The sequence below is a fragment of the Mustela putorius genome, unplaced genomic scaffold (genome assembly GCF_011764305.1).
Source record: "Mustela putorius furo isolate JIRA1106 unplaced genomic scaffold, ASM1176430v1.1 tig00000874_pilon_pilon_pilon, whole genome shotgun sequence".
NCBI lineage: Eukaryota > Metazoa > Chordata > Mammalia > Carnivora > Mustelidae > Mustela > Mustela putorius.
The window spans coordinates 2354286-2373285 of NW_025421505.1; the positions used below are offsets into that span (position 1 = coordinate 2354286).

Genomic DNA, 19000 nt, shown 5'->3' on the forward strand with positions numbered 1-19000 from the left:
AAAACCTCACAATGTTATCTTTAAGGTGAGTTCTAGTGTTAATTGAAAACTTTGGCAGTCTTCATATTGAGAGTAAAAGGGAAAATATAAGAACACCTGACTGCACCAAGGCTCAAAGCTCTGCTTTCTGCAAACTTTCCATCCTTGTGGTGATTACCCAGCATGTATGTAAAATCAGAAGGCAGGGAGAAAGCAAGATAAGAATGCATCTACCTAACTCTTCAAAGGAAACCACTTAAAAGTGATTTAGGGAATCCTCATTCTCACATGTTTGTGAGGGTGTTTAAGAAGGAATTGCATAGGAGCACCTGGGTGGCTCAGTGGGTTAAAGCCTCTGCCTTTGGCTCAGGTCATGATCTCAAGGTCCTGGGATCAAGCTCCGCATCGGGCTCTCTGCTCAGTGGGAAGCCTGCTTCCTCCTCTCTGCCTGCCTCTCTGACTACTTGTGCTCTCCATCTATCAAATAAATAAACAGAATCTTAAGGAAAAAGGAAAAGAAGGAAGGAATTGCATAGGTGAAAGATATGTAGATTGTCTTCCTTTTAATTTCTGACACCTAGCCCAGGGCTAACCGCTTTCATTGGACCTTAAATGCCTTTGAAACAGTGGAATAAAATTCTCCGTTACAGAATTGGCTTTTCATTAGGAGCTAAATTCTGCTGAGTGAAGAGAACTTGATAAAATGATAAAACCAGCAAAGAAGGTCTTTAGGTTTCTACTCCTTAGTGTGCTAACATTTGGGCCTGCAAAATCCATCCTCTTAATAGTGACTCTGGCAGAACTAATGTGGGAGTGGTACAGTCAGCCTCTTTCTTCCCAAGGCTTGGGACTCTGGTTAGCTGGTAAATGTTTACGATGGTGGCCACTGGGGTTCCTTCCACAGGCATTCAACGTGCATTTATTGAGCACCACCGTATGCCAGCAGTTGCTCTAGGGACTTGGCTTACAAAATGAACAAGGCAGTCATAGTTTTGATGTATGGAACTTGTAGTTTAACACCATGTCTTTCTGGAGAAGCAATTGGCAGCAGGGTAAGGAGGGGGGGACTTCTATACATTATTCGTTTCTACTGTAAAGCCAAGAAGGAGACCAAGAGGAAGTCTACTGACCTTTACAATTGAGTGATGCTCTTCCTTTCCCCCCAGTCCTATAATACTTTCCGGAGAAAATACAGAGAACCCCAGACGTGGCTGATACAATAGCAAATGTTTTCCAGAAGACTGAATCTATTAGTCAAATTTCCCTAAGATAGAAAATCACAAATACTTGTTCAAAGTGCATGTTTGTCATTCTCTATCAATGTGAAATTTTGTTGCTTGGGACAGAACTGGACTAGACTCATTAACTCAGGGTTAAGCTGAAGGGGAAAAACCAAGGTGCTGTTGCTGGGGGAAAAAAAAATCAAAGGGCAGGTAGAATACAGTATCCATTTAACCCACAAATATTTATTAATTTCCCACAGGTCCTAGGGTCATTGTGGTAAACAGGACAAAATCACTCCCTTGTGTGTGTTGTATTCTAGTAGGGGAAACAGAAAAAAATGAATATTAATAAATAAATTCTGTAATTGCCGAGTAAGGTGAAAGAGAATGATAGAGGTAGGCTGTGTTTGAGATAAATGAATCACAAGACAATACTCTAAGGAGCTGAGATTTAAGCTAGATCTAAAGAGTATGCAGGAGTGAATCAAGCAGGGATCTATAGGAAGGTATCAGGCAGACACAGTAGCATGAGACCAAGCAAGTGATCCAGTAGAAGAGAGGTACAATGAGCAGGGGAATTTGCAGTAGCACATAACCAGTTGGTGTTAAGCCATCTGGTAGTGGGCTGTATCTGGAAGAAATGATCTGTCTATTTAAACAGGATTACAGACAGCTCAGAGCCAGAGCACTGAGGAAAAACTGATACCATGAAAGCTAGGTAAATTCTACCTTCACAGGTAGAGATTGACCTTTGAGATTTGGGTAAAACTGAGCTGACTGGTGAGGTTCAGTAGCTGCTGAGAAGAGAAGTGGAGGCCCTGAAGCAGAAAGGTTCTCAAAAGGTTAACTGTGGAGTCCACCAATTTTTAGAATTGAGGGTCAGGGGACCTCATTCTATGGGGTGAAGGTGGATGGTGATGCTTCCTTCTTGGCTTTATCTGCCATCTTGGAAGTGTACTGGACTTTGTATAAACTTTAACTAAAGTGTGTCTGGATGGAATTAAACATTAAAAAGAAAAAAAAAAAGATAAAGGATCCAATGTTTTCTGTTTTGCAGTAGGCAGATGAGAATAACCCAAAGTCTCTTGGAGTCTCATAACATACAGAAATCCCCAAATCACTTAATTCACCCCAAATCACCATAATTCCCCCAACTACATCATGAAACCAAGATCTTTTTGCTTTTGGCTCCTGAGGCTGCTATAGGGATTGGTTGGAGGGATTGTTGGGGGAAACTTCTGTACATCCTCACATGATGGAGACTATTAATCCAGAGTAAGGCCTGCTTACTGCTTTCTGTGGATGTGGAATGCCTTCATATTTCCTTATTTTCTGAGATGCTATGGTCAAAGGGTAGAGTTGACTCTCTTTTCTACTGCAGGTTCTGTCATATTCCCTACTAAGATGATGATGTTTTTGCTTCCTTTCTGATACCTCTCTTTGCTTCCTCTTCCTTTGGTCTATTCTCCCCAAATGTGGAATTTTCCTTGAGCATGAATTGTTTCTACCTCTCAGGGGTGGGGACTATTCCTTATCGTTTGCTGCTATCTCTAGCTGGTCTACAAGGTCTGGTCCAGCGTATTTTTCCAGTACTTCAGCAGATCCCCATTCCCCCATCTTAGATGTAGGGAGATTTTCTCTGGATCTTTCCATGGACTGTGTCTTCCATTTTTTTTTTAAAGTTTATTTATTTAAGTAATGTCTATTCCCCATGTGTGGCTCAAACTCATGACCCCAAGATCAAAGTCACATATTCCTCCAACTGAGCCAGCCAGTTGCCCCTGATTGTTTCTTTCAGGAGCATCAACAAAAGGTCAATAAAAGACCTCAATGAATTTTAAAGCTATAGACCTGCCTTTCATGGTTCCTTTTTAATCTCTCATGTTCCCCATAACTCTTGTCTACTCAGTCTATGGACAGTAGTCTGCCCATTATCAGGCTCTGGTAAACTACTTCACCCCAGCCTTGTGGTCCTTAGTTAAGCTTAAGGGAACATTAACTTGGCTCACCAAACCCATTTCCCTTTCTTCTTGGCTACACAGCTAGACTACATTTCCTAGACTCCTCTGGAGTTAGTTTAACCATATACCTGAGTTCGGTCCAACAGAATGTGGCCCATGAAAATTTCCCATGAGCTCTCTACCATTTTGTTTTTCCTATCTACCAGGTGAATGGAGAGGATTCTAACCAACAAGATGAGGAGTCATGAGATGAAGAAGCCTGAGCCTTAACCAAACCAGAAGAATCTGGTGGAATATATATGAATAAGAAATACACTTTTATATTGCTGGATTGCTGAAATTGCAGAGGTTGTTTGGTACAGCACTAACATTACTCACCTTAAGTAGTACAGTTTGTCATGTCTCTTTCCTAGGGTACTACTCCACACAGACACACATACATTCTCCTAACACCCCCCCCCGCCCCAATCCAAGGTTGGTTGCCTGTGTGGCTCAGATGGTTAAGAGTCTGCCTTCAGATCAGGTGACAATCCTAGGATCTTGGGATCGAGTCCCACACGGGGCTCATTGCTCAACAAGGAGCCTGTTCCTCCTTCTGCCTGCTGCTCCCCCGTCTGTGATCGCTCACGCTCTCTGCCAAATAAATTTTAAAAATCTTTTTTTTAAAAAAAAGCCTAAACTGGGGTGCCTGAGTGGCTCAGTGGGTTAAACCTTTGCCCAGGGTCCTGGGATCAAGCCCTACATCAGCCTCTCTGCTCAGCAGGGATCCCGCTTCCCTTCCTTTCTCTCTCTCTCTGCCTGCCTCTCTGCATACTTGTGATCTCCGTCAAATAAATAAATAAAATCTTTAAAAAAAAAATCCTAAATTCCCTCTAGATCCCAGACCACCAAGACAGGTCTTCAGGTCACTTCCAAGAGGCACTGGGACTAAGTAGGAGCACATGTATAAGAAGCAGAAAACCCTCTTTCCCAGACCAAATCCATGACCATTAACCTTCAGTGAATACTAGCTAAATGCTAATCATTGTGTTAAGCAAAGGCAGATTTATAGTAAAGCCAATGAAGCTGAAGTTTGGGGCCCCTCACATGCAAGACCCTTCCTAAGGCTCTGGAAGGGGATTGAGCATATTCACATAGTCATGTTTTCATAAAATTTGCAAATGTAAATGTTTTCATTGTGGGAGGGCATATTTGTAGAAACTTCAGGCCCCACCAAATCTAGATACAGTCTTGAAGCAGAATGTTTAATATGTATTTTCAAATGTTATCCTCACAACAATTGTGTAATAGTTTCTATTATATTGCAGAGAAAAAATTTGATGCATGAAGATTATAAGTTCTTTGCCCCAGATCACCAGCTCTCTTGTTGGAACCAAGCTTCAAGTACAAGCTCTCAAGACCAAGCTCGCTGCAGTCCTCATGGGGTCCCTACCCCATGGGGTACATGCACGTGGTCCAGGCACGCTGAGATGGTGACCTGAGCCAAAGACAGAGGCTTAACTGACTGAGCCACCCAGGTGCCCCCACCCTAATTTCTTTAGTCCCAGATAAAAAACGCTGGAGAGTATTTTCAGAGCTATGTTAAAGTGTTAATTTCACATACTAGGAAGCACATAGGATTTAGCATCAGAAGACAGGAGTTTTAGTATACGGAGACAATGGGGTGTAATGGCACAGATTTTGCCAAGAGATTGCTGGAGGTAACAGTCAGCAATTGGATCCAACAGTTGTCAGGGGCTGTCAAAGGCAGTGGAACAGCTTCAAAGCTCATAACTGCTCAGCTTCCTGAGGCTCACATGGTGCAAAGGACCTGGAAGATGTGGAGGATAAACAGGCTGGCTTGGAGAGGGGGATTAAAACACACAACTCCAGATGAGCCTTTAGGGCCAACAGTGCCCCAGGGCTTGTGGGTGCATACCCAGCTGTTACCTGTGTGGTGGTTTTATCCCCAACTAATACGCCAGCTGGTGGAGTTTTATTTCCTTGTTGACTTTTTTGTTGCCACCTGGGGAGTCATGGTAACTGTAAACAAAGATTTAGAAGACTAATAAAGTGTCGGGCGCCAACGAGGTTGACTCTGTGCAGATACTAAAAGCAAGTAAGCTGGGGGACCCCAGCCATTTGGGCTGGTGGGGAGCAGGAAGAGGCCAGGAACAGAGAGTGAGAGAAAGAGGGATTTGCATGCTGAAACCCCCATGTTCAGGGCCCGTGGCTTAGGCACTTGAGGTAGATGCTGTTGGATGGGCAGAAAATCCCAGGCCCTGGCTGCTGTAAGTATCGGCTGCTAAGGGCTCACAAAGGCCCCCTTCCCCAAGAATTGCCTTTAGATGATGCCTAGGAGGTTACATCTCTAAGCCCCCACCAGGAGAAGCCTATAGTAATGATTGACTGATCAAGGTGTACAGAAGGCCAGCCCCCTTGCCTTAAGTAGAGGACGATCATGTCCACCTTGTGATTTATGCTCCAGAGCCTTTCATAGAGCAGGCCAAGTTTAGATTTTACCTGAACACACATCTTTGTCTGTCTTCTTGCCCTACCCTGTCTGCTTTCCTCCCTTAGATGCTCTTCCTAAAGGTCTTTTCTCAACGTACTATAGGCACTTGATTTTCCCTATTCTGGGTTCTGCTTCTGGGGAATTACCTAACATGGCACTGAGGGTTTTAAGTGCTCATTGCCACAGCTAAGTTTGGTAGGAGGTGAGCGGGGATTTGAAATACGCAATCCCCACAGATGTGGATTCAGGCAAATCCTCCAGCTAAGTGTATATGTAGGGGATGCCTGGTAGAGATTAAAGATATATTTTGAGGAGCAGGTGTCAGCTCCCAGGGAAAGAAAATAAGTGGGCCAAGGATGGATGTCAGGTTCTTAACCAAGAAAATATGAGTACTTGGCAAGAAAACCAGAGACGAACCCCATGCTAGAGCCCAGGTCAGCAAAACCAGGGGTAAGAAATGCTATGACTTGTAGTATACATGGAGGTTCAGGGATTTTATGAGACTACCAAATCCTTGGTCTGTTGGCGGCAAGACCTAACTACATATTGGCCATGTGAATCTGGACAAGTTAGTTTTCTCTTGCCAACCTCAGTTTCTTCATTTGTAAAATGGCATACAGCATACATTCAGAAAATAGAAACTATTTTATTATAGAAATAATATTCTAAGCCACAGTGAGTAATGGAATTTTTGCCTGCTATGCAATGGTCCTGGATTTCTACTTAGGGCCCACGCGTGGTTCCAAACTTGGGAAGTAAAGAAATGCGAAGCTATGCAATAAAAAGTAGGGGTTGAAATAACAGCAGACCAACCTGAAAGGTCATAATGATGTTTGTATGACTATCAGTGGTTTTGCATCTTAAAGCCCAGAGTCCTGATTTACATCTTCAGAGCCAGTCTTAGGGATGAAGAAGGAATAGAAGAGGGAGAGAGAGAAAAGGATAGAAAGAGACAATTATAAATCAAGAATCCTCTAGTTTTGACCATCATTCATCCAGAATTGGACCCAAGAGGGTCTGTAAGGGAAAGCTGGCCAGTCAATAGTTATTGACCCCGAGTCTGAAATTGCAAGAGAGTTTTTCTCTACTTTGGCAGACACCACATTTACAATGCCAGATTCCTAGTGCCTAAATAAAACTGGAAATTCTAAAAGACAGCATCAGGAACCCTGAGGCACTCAAATGTTCTTTCAGCAGGATCGCTTTCTACTCTCTCTATACTTTTCAGTACAGAGTTGTGTGGTCCTTATTTTAGGCAAGGGTTCCAAGAAGCAGATCTCCAGATGATAATTCATGTGCAATATGGCTTATTGAAGAGGTCCTCTTGGGAAAAACTAGATGTGGAAAGAAAGCAGCACAGAAAAGGAAAGAAGCAAAGCAGAGTTCCAGCCTCAGCATGATCCCACAGGGGAGTTTGGAAGAGTAAATTACACCACTGATTTTGGCCTAATCCCAAGGCCAGTGAGCTGGGCTTTCATTTTTCCACCCCAGTTCCTTATTGAATAAAGACCACTCTTGAGGACATAGATCCGAGGAATTTCAGTCTCTCACTGGCCACCCCAGTGGCCCAAATGTGGTTCTTTACAGAGAATCCCAGAATTGGACAATTAGAAGCAAAACACTTAGAAGGCAAATGAAGGCAAACTGAAAAGGTCAAAGGGACCCAAGGAAATGTGAGTAAAACACCAACGTATATGCTAACTTAAGATGTGCTAACAGAGATGCTAACTTATGCATACTTAAAATTATTTTAAGGGTCTTGAAACAGGCTGGTCAGTTCTGCAAATATGTAGTTTATTCTATGTTCTAGTATTATAAAATAGGATTTAGCATTAGAAGATGTTTTAATCCTGGCTCTGACTCATATAAACCGTGATCTTGAGGGAGTCACTCAACTTCCCCGTGCCTCAGTTTCTACAACTATAAAATGGGTTATTATTTTATTTGAACTTTTATTTTTTAATTTAAAAATTTATTTATTATTTTTATTTTAAAAGTATTCATATTTTATTTATATAAAATATATACATTTATGTATAAATTTATTATTATTTAAAATATTTGTATTTTATTTATATTTTAATTATATAAATATATATAAATAAAAATTTATTATTATTATTTAAAATATTTATATTTTATTTATATTTTATTTTTTTAAGTAGACGCTACACCCGAAGAGTAAACCCCAATATCAAGAGTTGCATGCTCTACTGACCAAGTCAGCTAGGTGCTCCTATTTAGCTTTTAAATATACATTAGTATTTTCTGCTGATTGCACAGGTTTTGATATATATTTTTTAAAACCTTGCATAGGATGGTAGATCTTTCTATTTTGTCTTTAATTTCATCAGTGTGTTTTTTTTTTCTTTATATTTCAAGCCAGGTGTTACCTATTCAAATACAGAATTGTTTCTTTTATCACAATATGTCTCTTTCTATGCTTTTTGGTCTGTGTTCTAGCTATTGACATAGCTACACAGCTTTCTATTAGTTAATAATTGCCTTTTTGGCTTTTTCCATTCCTTTATTTTCAGCCTTTCTAGGTGATTATATTTTAAGAGTTTCTATTATAAACCCTATGTGGCTGGATTTTTAAAATTCTGATAACCTTGTTCTTAAGGCTTAAAGCATAAAAAAATTAATGAAGTTTAAGTTATTCAGTTTCTCTACCCTCCTCCCAAATAACCCAAGAACTTAGCATACTTTAATTACTCACTGAATACCTTCTTCATCTTTTCCTTGATAGTATTTGAATTATACCTTGTTATGAGAAAAATATCACTCTCTTTTTGAGTCACTCGCAAACTACCTTGATCATATTTTATGGAATTCTGTGCTATTGTTTATGTACTCCGTTTCATCCCTCTCTGTTTCGTGGGGTGCTTTCTTCTTCTGCCTGAAATATATTCTTTAGTAGCTATTTCAGTGAAGAAATTATTATTATTATTAAATTATTATTATTTTCAGTGGAAAATAATCTCTTATTATTTTGACTTCATCTTGAGAAAATTCACTTCCAGTTGTTGATTTTGTTGCTGTCTTAGTGTTATTTCTTCATGTGCTTTGGAATTTTATTATTGAATGGATGTTCCCCCGCTCCTCCACCTCAACTCCCACGTCTCACAGTTTTGCAGATTTATATCTGGTTTCTTCTTCCACCTCCTCCTAAGAACATTCAATATAAAACCAGGTCTTATTTTTTTTTTTACATTTTTTAAAAAACTTCTTTCCAGAATTCATTGTTTATGCACCACACCCAGTGTTCCATGCAATACGTGCCCTCCATAATACCCACCACCAGGCTCACCCAACCTCTTACCCCCGCTCCCCTCCAACACCCTCAGATTGTTTCTCAGAGTCCATAGTCTCTCACAGTTTGTCTCCCCCTCTGATTTCTCCCAATCCCCTTCTCCTCTCCAGCTCCCCATGTCCTCTGTGTTATTTCCTATGCTCCATAAGTAAGAGAAACCAAATGATAATTGACTCATTTCACTCAGCATAATCTCTTTAAGTCCCGTCCATGTTGATACAAAAGTTGGGTATTCATCCTTTCTGATAGAGGCATAATACTCATTGTATATATGGACCACATCTTCCTTATCCATTTGTCCACTGAAGGGCGTCTTGGTTCTTTCTGCAGTTTGGTGACCATAGCCATTGCTGCTATGAACATTGGGGTACAGATGGCCCTTCTTTTCACTACATCTGTATTTTGGGGATAAATACCCAACAGTGCAATTGCAGGGTCATAGGGAAGCTCTATTTTTAATTTCTTAAGGAATCTCCACACTGTTTTCCAAAGTGGCTGCACCAACTTGCATTCCCACCAATAGTGCAAGAGGGTTCCCCTTTCTCCACATGCTCTCCAACACACGTTGTTTACTGTCTTGTTAATTTTGGCTATTCTAACTGGTGTAAGGTGGTATCTCAATGTGGTTTTGATTTAAATCTCCCTGATGGCTGGTGATGATGAACATATTTTCATGCGTCTGTTAGACATTTGTATGTCTTCACTGGAGAAATGTCTGTTCATGTCTTCTTTTTATTTTTTTTAAGATTTTATTTATTTATTTGACAGAGAGAGATCACAAGTAGGCAGAGAGGCAGGCAGAGACAGAGGAGGAAGCAGGCTCCCTGCCGAGCAGAGAACCTGTTGCAGGACTCGATCCCAGGACCCTGAAATCATGACATGAGCCGAAGGCAGCGGCTTAACCCACTGAGCCACCCAGGTGCCCCTGTTCATGTCTTCTGCCCATTTTTTGACATGGTTATCTGTAAAATCAGGTCTTATATGGGTAGCTCAGGGCTCCCAAACTTCACTGATTAGAGTTATTACATATTCAGCAACTGAGGATGAAAGACTTTATTTCTTAAAGTTTCCTTGCCATACAGCTTTATATAAACAGTAGTTGGGACATGTTTTAAGAATGTATTTCATGGGTGAGAAACCTCAAACTTTTTTCCAGTTTCAAGCAGTGAGTTTGAAAAGTCAGTCTCTTCCTTCCCATGGGACATTTTTGCTCTTATTACCCCACAGGAACCCAGATTTCTCCATTTGTTTCTGGATCTGGAGTTCAGTGAGTCTGAAAACTCAATCCCAGTTACTCCTCTGCATTCACTTCCATTTCTGATCTCCCAAGTGGTTCATCTCAGTTTCTAGAATGGTGGTCTTGTCTTAAACTGTTCTTTCTCCATGTCATATTTTGTATCAATTACTGCTGCACAACACACCATCACTGAAAATTAAGTGGTTTGCTATAGCAGTCATTTATTCTCACTTTTGAGTCTGAGTTTTGGCTTGGGTTTGGCTAACCTGGCATGAGCTCATCTGGGCAACTCTACTTTACTCTGCAGGAAATGAAGGAATAAAAATTTTGGCTTTTTAATCGCTTGCTATCCAGTCTCCTATTAGTTACCTACCCAACATTAGCCAAGCTCAATGGGCCAAAGGACTGGGGTACCATTGAGGAATCCGTAAATATCAGTCCTCTGCGGCACAGAGATGATAGAGAAGATGGAAAGGGCTTCAGAGACTATCCTAGCACATGACCCAGGGAGAGTCAGAGGCAGGCGGAAAATCACTGGGAGACATAAGGTATGCTCAAATAGAAAACTAAGACTTGAGAGTCTCAAAAAGATATTACCCAAGACACATTTTGGAAAATCACTCTTTGTGGTGGGGGGTGGTTTGGAAACTGATGGCTTTCAGTTCAGATGGGGGATACAGAGGCAGAGGGGAATCCCATATCTCTAGGTGGGAAAATCCCATCACCTTTGAAACTTGTCTTGCACTCAAAGAAATATTTCATCCTTTGGGCTTTTTGCTACTTAGGTCCCATTAACCTAGTCTTTTGTACTGGAAAGAAGGAGAAGGCAAATTTTTCCATTCAATTGATACAGGAGTGGTAGTCAGAAAAGCTATTGAGTTCCAGCTCTGCCATTGTCAAGTTCTGTGACCTTGGACAATTCCTGTGGCTTCCTGAGCCTCTGGTTTCCTCCTGCAGAAAATGAGAAGGTTGAAATAAATGCCTTTACAACTTTGAAAACTCAGCATATATGGCTTATCAATGGGATGAATGGTCTTTTTTTTTTCTTAATTAAAAATTATGTAGCACCGACTGTCCATGTTCTGTTCTCTTTACTAAATCAGTGGGAAGTTTGGGAAAGAACTTTATATCTTCCATTTTCCCTTTCCTAATTTTTAAATTTATTATTTTTTTTTTTTGATGCTTCCCAGGCAAAGGAGAGTGAAGTCTGACAGCCACTCTGACAGGCAAAATGTGGTCTGATAATGGTAAAATGAAAAAGCTAGAAGCTTATAAATTTAGATTTCCAGCATGTGTACTCATTTCCTGGCCTCATGGACATCCCAGTAATTATCTAGAATTATGCATAATTTACCTACTTCCATTTTCTAAGAAACTGTCAGATTTAAGGTCAGAGTTTGATAATTTATTGGTTTGCCCTGCAGAAATAAATTGGGGGCATCTGGGGCTGGAGTCTATAATGTGTGCAGTTAAGGCCATAGATGTGAAGCTGCCTCCTATTTATAGCTGAGCAAGCTTAATTGTTGCTTTTCAGTCTAAATAGAAAGGCTCTGTTTACTGCTGCTTTTAATTGTAACAAGCTGGTGAAAAAGCATGCAGGGCCTCTTCTGTAAAGGCAATTCAATAAAAGCATTTTGTCAATAAATTATTATTGCCATCATGAAAACCATGCACAGCATTCAAATACAAAGCAAGCAACAGCACAGCCTCTCCCTTTGATGGACTCAGCATAATGCTTTTAATTTTTCTTCATTCATTCTCTTTTTCTCCTGTTTTCATTGAATGTTAGAGCTGATAAGGGGATTGTGGATCTTCTTAATCCCTACCCTTCATTTGACAGGGGAAATCTGAGTTCCCTATTCCCTTCAGAGCATCCCTCAGCATGACTGGTTAATCCAGGAATGGACATCTGGCCCGAGGATAGCCATGTAAAGGTTTGGCTGAACTAATAAATTTCCTTCCTTTGGAAATTTGAAACACACACACACACACACACACACACACACACACACAGGGACTACTGCAGCCAGCTAGCAGTGGAGGACAGAGATATAAATTCTTGTAGCCTTAGAAGCGTGCCTGCCAGTAAGGACTATGAGGAAATCTGGAAGTAAATGGAGCAGTTCTGCAGAGAAAGGAAGGTAGAGCAGATGGGCAGAAAGAAGAGATAAATACCGCAGTCCCTGATCTGTGAGAAAGCCCAGCGCAGATTACAGAGCGGACTCCCACACCTGCCACTGACCCTACACCCAGGACAACCCAACTGAGCCCACAACTTCCCCGCTGAGCTCAGTCCCAATGGCTAGCCTCAGAAACAGGAGCTAAAGAAATAGCTATTATTTCAAGTCACTAAGTTTTGGGGTGGTTTATTATGCAACATTGTATGACAACAGGTAACTGATACAAAATGATTGGAAGCCCTGCACAGACACACACAAGCACAGGCAAACACACCCCGTCCCATGGACCCTAGAGTGTGGAGAAGACTGAGATTGTTTGTAATCCCTGCATAGAGCAAGTCCAGCCGCGTGGCTCTTGGTTCTGCCTTCTCAGTCTTTAAGGACAATCTCTTCCTGATTCAGAGACTCTCAGATAAAAAAGAAGCCCTGAGGAATATTCTGTTTCTTTCTGAGGCTACCCTCAGCTTCCCCGGCAAGATAGAGAGAAGCCAGAGATGCCTTCTCTCCTGGAGGTCAGGTTCTAATTCCACCATGCCATAGACTTCATTCCATACCAACTACTCTTAAAGGCCCATTTTTTTCCCTCTGCCTCTAACCCTCATGGCATTTTGTGCTGTCAAGGCTAGCCATGGGCCTTCTCTAATTTGTATAAGGCATCAAGAGTTCTCAATTCCACTCAGAGAAAGGCAGTAACTGTTTCGGAATCCACACAAAAACACCTAGGTCTATTCTGGAAAAGGTTAGTGCTCTTGGAAGGTAGAAAACTTTAGGGCCTTGAGAAATGTCAAGAGTTGATAAATCCCAGAATCCCATTTTACACAAGGGGGATGAAATACTTTCTGTCTTTAAGATCAACTCGGTCTCCGGATTCAGAGGAGTCAAGATAGGCTTTCACTAAGATTCTTCTGTTTCTTGCCACTTCTAGACAACTAGCTGATGGTCTGGTTTTTGATTCAGTGTGACAGAAGAGCCTAACCTCTGTATCCTTAGTGCTAAGTGTCCAGGGGGTGGGGGCAAAGGAGCAGTGAGCGTTTTTGGACGGACCGTCTTGCCTGGGGGCATTGTACTAGCTACTGTGGGCACATTTCTTCATTTGAGGCTTGTGGCAATCTCCTGACACAGCTACTCTTAGCATTTTCATTTTCTAAATAACGAAACAGAGGCGCAGATAGGAAAGTATCTGGCAAAGGTTACTCAAGAAAGAGATCCGTGTTCCTTCTTGGACCCTCCTGGACCTTGCTAATTACAGAACATCGTATCCACCTCCCACAACACCTCTTTTTTTTTTTTTCTTTAAGAAAACGTAGAGATAATAATATGATAACCACCTAATATCCATTATGAAGAATTGGTCATGCCTGACATTTGTCTTGTTTTAAATAAAATATTAAATCACTTTGACCCTTACTTTCCACCTCCTCTTACTGTCTTCTTTCCACTCCCACCCCCAAGAATAAATCTTTACTGTAAATCTTTTTTTTTTCCTTCCAGCCCATTTTTTCGACCCTTCAAAGATCTTCCTGGGCGTCGAAACCATCATCCTCCTGACTCCTGCCTTCCCAGGATCTTGTGAATCCCACTTCCTTAGAAAGTGCCAGCGACTAGCACTTGCCCCTCTGCACCCTGTCTGCTCCCCACCCTTCTCCAGTGGTGTGTGAAGTTGCTGCCCACAGTGAGCTCAGACAGAGCGGTTCCCAAGTGGCTGCCACCGTGACCGGATGCAGACACAATCCCTGGTTCTCAGCCCAGGCTGGTACTTTTCGGTTCCAAGGACCACTACTAACACTACCGGATATCGGTTTCCTGAGCCGCAGGACAACTTGATAGGATGCCATCTAGTGTCCCAACCTTTGCCAGCAACAGAAGTGAGGCATTACCCAAAATAAAATAAATAGATAAAAAGAAAGGAGAGGAGAGAAGAGGAAAAGAGAGGAAGATAGATGTTTGACTAATTCAAAACTGAAGCACGAGGGGTTTTCTTCTTTTTTATGACCACTGCCCTGCAGGAGTTACTATAGGTGTCCTGCCTGTGTCTCCCTACCCTTACTTCTTCAGTGCACAGTAGCCAGACCACCAGCCACCAGGATCTGCATACCTCTTGAGCCACTATGCCCAGTGTAGGAAGCTGATGTGAATTCGTGTCCCCTTTGAGAGCAGCCCTCAACAAAGGACAGATGTGAATGTATAGCATAAATATTCCAGCTCGCTCACTCAGGTAGGATGACAAAAAAAGCCTGTGTCCAACACTTCCAGAGTTTTCTAATGGCATTAAGCTCCAACTGCCCAGAGTGGTCGTTGGCCCAGTTAGGGATCCTTTACTGGCTGCTTTTCTCTGTGTCTCAATCCCTACTTCCTTGCCAGGATTTCCTTCACTTCCCAAGTAAACAAGTAAACCATGTGCTTTGGAATCTTTGTCTCAGGATCTCCTAAGCAAACGAAACCTCTCTGTGGTACGCTGCAAAAATGGCCACCTCTCCCTCTTTCTTTACCCCAAGGATGTTACAGCCCCTCCCATCAAGCGGTGGGCCAGCTGTGGGTCTTGCTTTTCACCACCAGAACATGGCAGAAGTGATAGCAGGAACCTTGTACACTTCTACTTTTTCCTCAAAACTCATAAGCAATAATAAATAGTTGCTTTTTTAAGCCACTGAGTGTTGAGTGACTTCTCACAGGACAGAAACGAACTGTTCTGACCCCTGAGCCAAGTCTATATATGAAGTCCTCTTTTATGTGTATTTCCTTGAAGGAGAGTATGGCATTCCTTTAAGAAAAAAAGACCATTTTTCAGGCACAGAGAGGTTCAATGACCTTCTCACAGTTGCCCAGTTGAATGGAGCTGGCAGTTGCTGTCGGTCTCCTGGTTCATTACTTTGCTCCAGGCCTTCTGTGCTGAATCACCTTGGCTGTCTGGGCTTGCCTGCACGCTGCTGCATTTTTCTCCCCACCATGGCTGCCATCCCTGGCTGCTGGTTTTTTCCAAAGCTCTCTTTTCACAGATGTGTGAAGTAGGAGGCCACTGTGTTTTCACGGATTGTGCCGATGACATATGTGTCTGATAGGGATTCAAGTGCCTGCAAAGCTGGCCCAGGAGGGAGAGCACACCAAAAATACTGCAGTTGCTGGTTGCTGGAGAATTTATGGTGCTCCAGAGGCAGCAGGAAGCAGAGTAAACAATCTTGAGTCGAGAGTCAGCATGCTTCATGCTGGCTTTGCCTCTGGTATCTGAAGTCTGAAGGAGGACTCAGGAACGGAGTAGAGCTCATGCAAATGCCAAACCAGAAAGCTTGAGGTTCACTAATTGAAGGAAGTTCTGGTAAGGGGTCCTTGTACCTGTGGCATCAGCATCACCTGAGAACTTGTTAGAAATCTTAAGTCTTGGGTCTCCTCCCAGACCCTCTGAATCAGATTCTCCTGGGTTTGGGCCCAACAATCTGTGTATTAACAAGCCCTCCAAGTGATTTGAATGCAGACTCAAATTTGAGAATGGCTGATCTAGGGCCATGTTATTCCAAATGTGGTTCTGGGCGTTGGCATCATCTGGGAGCTGGTAGAGGAGCAGAAGCTCACTGCTATCTCCTTAGCCCTCCTGACTCAGAGTCTGAATTTAATAAAATCCCCCGGTGATCTCAGTGCACATCAAAGTTGAGAAGCCCTGGGTATAGATTTGAAGATTGTGAGTCACTATATCTGGGGTGGGGCCCCCAAATTTACCTTTCTACAATGCTCCCAACACTTCCAGAGCTTTCCAATGGCATTATGATCCCTTCAGGGCAGGGATCATACTTCGAGCAGCTAGGCTCTAGATCTGAAGCCAGGCTTAAACTCGTGGCCTCGGGATGGTTTCAAATCAACCAATCAACCAAAGTTGGTTTGAGCCTCTCTAAAGATGTGCAGGCTGTGCACTTCCCAAGTCTAGAAGGGGGGAGTTCACATAGGCTATGAGTCAAGAACCTAAACCCCAAAGCTAAGTACAAGAAGAGGTAGGGGGCTGGCTAAAGAGTGGGTTTGAATCCTAACACTGTGGCTACCATAGTTATGGGATCTTGGGAAATACATCGAACTCTGCATTTCAGTTTTCTTGTCTATCAGATGGAGAGGATCATACCTACCCCCCACTATAGGAGAGATTCAATGGTCAGCATACAGCTCAAGCCAAGGGAACAGCAGGTGTCATCAGACTTGTAGGCTCCTTCTCTTTCAGTTCATCCTGGCTAGCGGCCTAATTGCCTGGTTCGGGCTGAAGGCCAGGTGAGCATGATGGGCTTTTCTTTAGAGTTCCCAGAGGTCAGATGAAGGTGAGACAGCAGTAACTCAGGCTGTTTATACTAGGAACACCTCTCTTGAGTTTGTTTGTACAAATCGATTCATAAAAATGGCCAGCGTGGCCAATTTCAAACCACACCCCAGGTTCACCTACCAAAGTCGCAAAAGACAGTAAGCAGTTCCTGGATGTGGGAAGGCTATATGCTGTGCACCTGGAATCATGCAGTAGCTTGGCTAGGGCACCTTGGCCAACCAGGCAGGGAAATTGGTCCTCTGCCATGGAAAGGACCCAGCTAGATCTTGTATTTTTATGAGGGAAAGACAGTCAGGAATGCTCTGAAGCAAACCAAAAAAACAAATTAAAGTCCGAATTTGGGGACAGGGGTGAGGGGAGAGCCATTCTGGGTACAGAGCAGGCAGTGAGATGCTTCCAAAGCTCATCAATAACAAACCAACCAGGGTAACATTGAGAGGTCAGACTAATCTTGGTGGTGTCAGAAACTAGACATCCCCAAGTTTTTTGTTTGTTTGGTTTTTGGTTTTTGGTTTTTTTTTTTTTTTCGGAGAAGCGGAGGTAAAGGATTCTCTTTCTTTTTCTTTCTTGGGGTTGGAGGAATTTTTTGAAGGTGGGAAGGGCAGCAGTTAGGCAGGATAACATCCTAAAATGGCCACTAGAGGGCCTCAGAGATCCAGGAAACCTTTTCCAGTGTTTCCAAGGAGGAGGCCCTGAAAGCCAGTTGGCAGGTCTGGTCTTGGCGGGGTGGGGGCGGTGATGAGGGTGGACCTGATTCCTGAGAACCTTCTTAGCAGGTCTCACCTTCCCATGAGAAAGAAGTAGCCAGCTCTGTTAGTTAGGTAGTTAACTGATCAGTTTATCCACTCTTCTGTCCTTGTAGTGAAAGTAAAGATGAAAGTATTGGACTTTCATAAGAGAGTCTAGCTCAAAAGAAACCTAGTTTTAGGGCTCAGTACTGGTATCAAGGACAGGATTGGAAGGTGTGGATCTAGTACTCCTTGACTTTCATGTGCTTCCCCATTATACTGAATTAAAACCAAGACAGCATTTTGCTATGCAAATATAGTCTCAAGTGAATTCCCTTTGGGTAACAAGATTGCCACACATTGGTCCCTCCGGGATAGAACTCCTAGCACTGTCCCGACTGGCACTTTGCAATGTACATTGAAGCAGAGTTGAAGTTGTCTTCTCTATTATTGTTCAAAGGCTTTTAGAGTGTACAGTAAGAACACCGGAAAAGTTTAGAAACTCATCTTTCCTGAAGAGATCTAAAAAATCTAGAAGATGACCTACCAATGTGTGCTCCAGCCAGAGGAGCCAGGAGGACAGAGCAGAGGGCAGAATCTGCATTGCTTTGTCTGCCAGCATCTGCTGGGGAAGAGACTCCTCTCCCTCAGCCTCATGGCTCTACAGCGCCCCCAACAGAGCATTTTGGCTAAGGAAGCCCTTTACCAACATAAACCTGCCACCCTCTCTCCTGCTCAGCATAGCAGGAGCAACTTAACTGAGTAAGAAGCAAGGGTTCCTGAAAATTAAAGGGTCTCGCAGTCCACGGTTTTGCTCTAGGAGAGCAGAGTCCTAGATGACTTGGAAATATGCCCCCCCCCCATTGCAGAGAGCTTCTGGAAAAGGAAAGAAATTGGTTGAGTTTCAGTATATTTCCTTGGTTATGGGAGACAGATGGGTAAAAAAAGTGAGATGAATCAGATTATATTAAGCAATATAGTTGTTTCCCTTTTAATAGAAATTTCCTTTTCAGAGGCTGAAAACCCAGCAAGCCTCTTTTATCCCAGTTTCCCTTGGATTAAAAAAAAGGGCTGTTTTCCCTGTGAGACTCTCTGTTGCTGTCTGGATCACTCTTGCTGCTCAGGTGACATAGTTGGACACGTGAGTACTGCAGATACTCTCCTAGTCTTACTGCTCTTTGCTCCTTAGTTCCACCATATTAAGTCAAGCATCCTTACCTGGCTACCAAGGACAGGCCACCCTTTTCAAATAATACCCATCCTTTACTCACTGTCAATAAAGGATCCTTGACATTGACCTCTCTGAGTGTTCATGCTTGCTGCTCCCCTTGTTTGGAAACCCTTCCTTCTTTCTGGCACAGAAACAAGCTACATTTCCTTCAAAGAGTTTTCTTGACTAGATCTTTATTGACTGCCTCTTCCTTTGAACTCCCGTATTTTCCTACAATGAGGAATTTAATCCAATACTCTTTCTTTCCTCTTTGTTATCTTACTCTAGGAAACTTGATTGTGACCCAATAATTAGATTGCTAGGTTTTTGAGGGCAGGGGTTTGAATATAACATCTCAAGACCCTGGCATGGTGACCC

At 42.6% G+C, this 19000-nt stretch overlaps 1 long non-coding RNA gene across 2 annotated transcripts in view; it reads left to right on the forward strand.

Moving 5' to 3' along the window:
* Positions 1-5099: 5099 nt before the first annotated feature.
* LOC101682769 overlaps positions 5100-19000 on the forward strand; it is a 36714-nt gene continuing 22813 nt past the window's right edge. The window contains exons 1-3 of one of the 2 annotated variants that reach the window (XR_001179176.2): positions 5110-5261; positions 7221-7330; positions 13879-15140. This is a non-coding gene — a long non-coding RNA (uncharacterized LOC101682769). Of the gene's footprint in view, positions 5262-7220; positions 7331-13878; positions 15141-19000 lie in introns of those variants that run through there. The other variant, XR_006608386.1, reaches the window with a different exon arrangement.